Source organism: Neomonachus schauinslandi, chromosome 9, assembly GCF_002201575.2.
Source record: "Neomonachus schauinslandi chromosome 9, ASM220157v2, whole genome shotgun sequence".
NCBI lineage: Eukaryota > Metazoa > Chordata > Mammalia > Carnivora > Phocidae > Neomonachus > Neomonachus schauinslandi.
In genome coordinates, this window is record NC_058411.1 from 41511704 (window position 1) to 41517832 (window position 6129).

The window sequence follows — 6129 nt, forward strand, 5'->3', positions numbered from 1 at the left end:
TCTTGATAACCTATCCTTTAATAAACAATGCATCCTGCATGTAAGTTAATTTGGAGAATTCCCAATTATACCATCAGCCCCCACACATGGACTTGGCTGCATCCATTCCTTTCCATAGTAATAGCAGTTGAGGATTGTTAAAGCCTGCTTTGAAGGCAATTTCTATCTTCAAACTTCGTGGTGCTACATAATCCTTTGTTTAAACAGTATACTTGAAATTAATAATTTAGCACAGTGATTTTAAAGATTAAGAAACAGAACTTGAGTCACTTCAATCCAGTAATTCTGTGAAGTTTTTATTACAACAGTGAGACAACATGCTAAATCTGAAGTATGAACTTTTTGCTTGAGAAGTGTAAATCTTATTTCAAACATTAAATCTTTTACTAAATTTGAATACTACTTCTTTTTATTGTTAATCATTTGTGTTAAAGAATAACTCAAGGAAATAGAACGCTACATAGTGGTATGATGTAGTTGTCTAAATTGTACTTTTTGCAGATGTTTTGATTTGATTAAAACTATATCAGTTACTGTAACGCTATTACGCATTACTGTGACAGACCACTATGTAGGTATAAATTCACCCTTTTAGGGGGGAAATCGGAGGGGGAGATGAACCATGAGAGACTATGGACTCTGAGAAACAAACTGAGGGTTCTAGAGGGGAGGGGAGTGGGGGGATGGGTTAGCCTGGTGATGGGTATTAAGGAGGGCACGTATTGCATGGAGCACTGGGTGTTATAGGCAAACAATGAATCATGGAACACTACATCAAAAACTAATGATGTAATGTATGGTGACTAACATAATAAAATAAAATTAATTAAAAAAATGCAAAAAATAAATTCACCCTTTTAAAATGCACTAATGGGGGCGCCTGGGTGGCTCAGTCGTTAAGCGTCTGCCTTCGGCTCAGGTCATGATCCCAGGGTCCTGGGATCGAGCCCCGCACCGGGCTCCCTGCTTGGCGGGAAGCCTGCTTCTCCCTCTCCCACTCCCCCTGCTTGTGTTCCCTCTCTAGCTGTGTCTCTCTCTGTCAAATAAATAAATCTTTAAAAAAAAAATGCATTAATGTAATTTATAAATATTTATATTTTTATTTGTTCTGTAATAAATATTTCATTTTATTTTTTTCCACTGGCATGATTATTATGCCAGTAAAAAGAAAACTCCCAAAATATCCACATACATATGGTCAATAAAAGACAATTGTCACTACCTGAACTCCTTTCTGGACATCATTCTTATTCCTTTCATGATTATCACTGAAAATAATTTTGTCACATGGAGGTGATAAGTGTTAAAAATAATCCACTCCAGGTGCCAAATACTCTAGTATTCTACTAATATCTACACTGATCCTACATGAGATCTTCAACTAGGATCTCTAGTAACTAGTTGCAGCTTTGCAAATAGGCTTTGCACTATGGTTGATTTTTCCAGTGATCACTAAGCCAATGAGCCATATAAGTACAATTTGAGTTCCATTTTTAACTTCATCAGAAGAAAGGAGTTCTTATTATTGCAATTACTTTGTCTTTACTGGTTAAATTAACATTCAGCTATTGAGGTTGCTGTGCAATAGATGATATTATTTTACTTACTATGTGTAGTCTTGTCACAGTAACAGCATGCTAGCATGAAAAGCCTTGTAACAAATAGGTAAATACATGTCTCTTGTGAATTAAAAGGGGGTAATTATGTCAGCCTTACTGCATTTGTGCGTGAACAGCTAAAAATAATTGAAGTAAAAATGTCAGGTAATATTTAACATTAAATACAAATAATCACAAGATTGTTATAAGAATGAGAATGATGTATAAAACATAATTTTTAGTTTCTCTTGATAGAGTATTCAAATTAGAATATGAAAACACATGCATAAGTACTCCTTTATTTTCCCTTCATTTTACGCAGTCCTAGTCCTATACACTACAGGTTCAATTGCTGCAATTTTCCCGTCAAAATAGATCTTTGCTATAAAGACCCCCAAATTATTATATTTAAAAAATTTATTTTTCTGCTTTAATCAAACAAAACTCAAATAAATCCTGATACTGAAAATATTTTGGCTTCCTAGAAACATGTAAATTATGCTGTATGGGATGTGCTTATTACTGAGATGCATTTAGAAACACCCAAACTTGCAACAGAGCTTCAAAGTAGTCTCTCTGCTTAACTAAACACTAATTCCATGGAGTCTGTCATAGTACCAAAACTTTCTGGAAATTCCTTTTTCTTTGTGAACGGCCTTCAAATCATGTGGCATATTCTTCCAAATATTTGATTTCTTAAAAATTGAGTCCCATGAATATAAGACAGTTGATTAAGCTAGATAAAGTGGGTTTTATTTAAAGAGAAGAGGCAATCATAAAGTTCATTTTTCTTCTGTAGCTTCTAAATTAGCTTTGAAGGCTTTTGGAAAGAGAAATTCCCCTCATTTTTCTAGCTATGATGGATTCACCAGAATCATCTCTAGAGGAGACTAATTTGAAAGACAGTATGTATTTGAATACATAAGCTGGTAGAGTTAGTGAAGTGAGTCTCATTTAAAAAAAGATAGTCAAACAGATTCTAATGGCTTTTGATGTAAAGCAATGATTGGTGGCATTAACTAAGTTCACTGTGTTTTAGCAAGAATGAAGTGCTTAAAGTTATAAGTCACCAGGGAACTGTCTGACATGACCAGTTTCAGGATCATATTAAATTCTCTCCAATCTTTTTCTCTTAAATTTTGCCTAGAACATTATCAGTGGCAGATTAATGACACTATTTTGCATATATAACCATTCTTAACCTTATTCTGAAAATGATTTGAGGAAACCAACATTAAAGGATATAGTGACAATAAAGATCAATTAATAAAGATCCATATAATAGGATAGGGTAGTACAATAAAATAAAAAATAGGTGGGCGCCTGGGTGGCTCAGTTGGTTAAGCGACTGCCTTCGGCTCAGGTCATGATCCTGGAGTCCCTGGATCGAGTCCCGCATCGGGCTCCCTGCTCGGCAGGGAGTCTGCTTCTCCCTCTGACCCTCCCCCCTCTCATGTGCTCTCTCTCTCATTCTCTCTGTCAAATAAAATAAATAAAATCTTAAAAAAAAAAGTAGGTACACTGAAGCAAAGAGAAAATAGAGAATAATAAAAGGAACACAATATAAGATAATAACCAAAAATATATTTAAAAAGCTCTAGAAAGGTCAAATAAAGGTTAACATTTCAGCTCTTAGCTTTTAGTTACCAAAGCAGAGAAGAAAATTATCTGTTACAAGAACGTCTATGTGTGTAAGTTCATTTACTGTGTGCACAGAAGGAGAAGCAGTGAGACTGGTTAGCTTAACTAGATGAAAATCTACATCTGACTTTGCCACTAACACAAACTTTTAACTTCTCTGTGCTGCAGTAAATGTGGGAATTCAATATGCTGTTTTTCCTATTTTGCTAGCACATTACCAAAAAAAAAAAATTGGAATGGAAATAATTGTGACCTACTTCCAGTTCAGAAGTCATGAATAGAAACAGCTGACATTATTCGAGGGTGAGTCAAAAGGAATGAATGAGCATCACCTATGTACTTTCTCTATGTGCTATGCCATTTAATTCATACACCCATCTTATGAGGTAAGACTCCTAGCTTATAAATGAGGACCCCGGGCCCAAGGTTAACTAACGCAGAGATGGCATTTGAACTGTGTCTGCCTAACCCAAAAGCCAGAGTATATTCTCCACAGACTGCACTGCTTATTAGCCCCTCTGAGGACTTTACTGAAAAACTATCTTGAGTAGCATAATGAAGAGTTATTCCTATTTTAGATTCCCTAAGTGTCAAACTTTGATTCAAAACACCCCCAAATAATTTTTGTGCACTCATCTGCGTTTCCATCTTTCTGTTCACCATATACCACCTGAACTATTATTTACTCAATATCTTTCTTTATATGTGTTCATTTTCAATTTATTTTTTAAATTTAACTTTAATTCCAGTGTAGTTAAAACTGTTATACATTCATTTTTTATTTAAATTTGAGGAAACTTTATATGACTATTAAAATTGTAAAAATCAGTGTGTTTGCTAGAAATAGAAGCATAAAGAGAAAACCTGTTAGTAGCTGTGGGTTCATGCAGCCCCTAGGAAGCTCTCAGGCGCCACCAACTGGGCATCCCTACGGAACCCTCCTATGCAGGACTGGGAAGTGGGGAGTGGTCTTCAGCGGGAGTTCCCTGAGGGTCTGAAAGGCCTCGATGTTATCCTGCCATTCACTTTTCCAATTTCAGACATCAGAGAGGCTTGGCATTGTGGTCGAGACTCAGACCTGGGGAAGATGAAGGAATATGCCCACCTATTATTAGAACTCTGCAGCTGCAGCTTAGCTTCTATTGTATTCAGTAGAGCTAATTTGGGCAAAAGGGCCAGTAAAACAAAGCAAAACAAAACAAAATGTCCCATTCTGTGGGGAGAGAACAAATTATTTTCAACCCTTTTTAGCATTCTAAGATTTAAGTGCCCTTGTTCTGTAACTTCAGATTTCCAGGAACTTAAATTTGACAACTCAAATAGTGTTTTATCAATAAATCAAGCAATTTGACATTAAAAAAATTATGTTGTCAACTAAATCAGCATTTTCCTTCTATAGGAAAAAGTATTTCAAGAAAACCCCAGAGATACAAGAGGTTTTATATCTTTTAGATTATAAATTCTGGGAAAGCAAGCTCTTAATCATCGCATTTTTCCCTACAGCCTAGTACAGTATGTCACATAAATGTGTTTCAGAATATTCTGTATATATTCATTTCCTTACCAGACATCAGACTCCGGTTTAATCAGTGGTTCATCTTATGAAGGAATGACTTTCACATGTAACAATTAGTTATGAATGGCACAGACTACATCTTGGACGACATACAGAAAAGCCTTCTAGAATCAAGCACTATTAAAGGTTTGTGGGCTATTATTGTATTTGTTCAATGTTCCTGTGGATGGATTTTATTTTCACTCAGTCTCACTTTTGACAGATGACTGTTTTTTCAAATCTTATAATATGAATTTTGAGGGAATGTCCTCCTATGAATAATGACGAATTGTTAAACCTTAGTAAAGTTCATAAAACACACCCACATAAGTGATGAATCACTGAATTCTTCTCCAGAAACCAATATTGCACTGTATATTAACTAAAATTTAAATAAAACAATAAAATAAAAAAATAAAACAAACTCACTCAATTCTACAGCAGTTTTATTAATTTCAAGGACCCAGTCAAGCAGTGGAGTAGTCATTCCTGCAATATAACATATAGCTGAACATTCAAAACCCAAGCCAAAAAGGGACACCTACCTGGTTCAGTCAGTAGAACTGTGACTTTTTTTTTTAAATGGTAGCAGGAGGGTTTATTAGACTGTGCCTTAGTATGGGTTCTGGGGCTTGCCCATGGTGCTCTTGATGATAAAGCCCAGACGTTCTGCCAATTCTTCTTGAGCAATGACACTAGGAAATTGACAGCTAAGGGGATGTTGTACACAAGCTCATCATCTGTCATCTTCAAGTGGCCAACAGCCACTGCAAGACACAGCACCTTCTTTATCTGGAATTTGATGATGGACTTCACTTCATCCACTTTGGCCACCATGTTCTCATTGTGGGTCAGCAAGGAAGGGAACTTGCCAGCCTTATTCAGGCCTGGGCCCAGGATTCACGGGATCTGCTTGATCAGAGATTCTGAAGCCAAAAAGGCATCATACTTCTTGGCCAGCTTCTTAACTCATTTTTTATTCTTGTTGAGTTTCTTCAGCACCTCAATGTCCATATGGGGAATATCCACTGCCTTGGCCTCATCACAGAGCTGCTGGTTCCCCAAAACACATATGCAGAACTTGGGGCAGGGAGTGGACTTAAGCCTGATGGTGCCTGAGAAGTTTGTCCTTGTGAGGGTCATAGTTCTTCTGGCTGATCTGCAGCTCCACCATCTCCAAAAACTTCCGGCGCTTGTGCTGGTTCCCGTGCATGACTTCCCGCACCGCCTCGTACAGGGTGTTGTGGGAGACTTTGCTGCTCATGGTTCCTCAATCCGTAGTAACCAGAAAAGAGCAGAACATGTGACTCTTGATCTTGAGGTTGTGAGCCCATG

General features: G+C 36.8%; 1 pseudogene; it reads right to left on the reverse strand.

Moving 5' to 3' along the window:
- Window positions 1-5407: 5407 nt before the first annotated feature.
- Window positions 5408-6129, reverse strand: LOC110590706 (annotated as a pseudogene).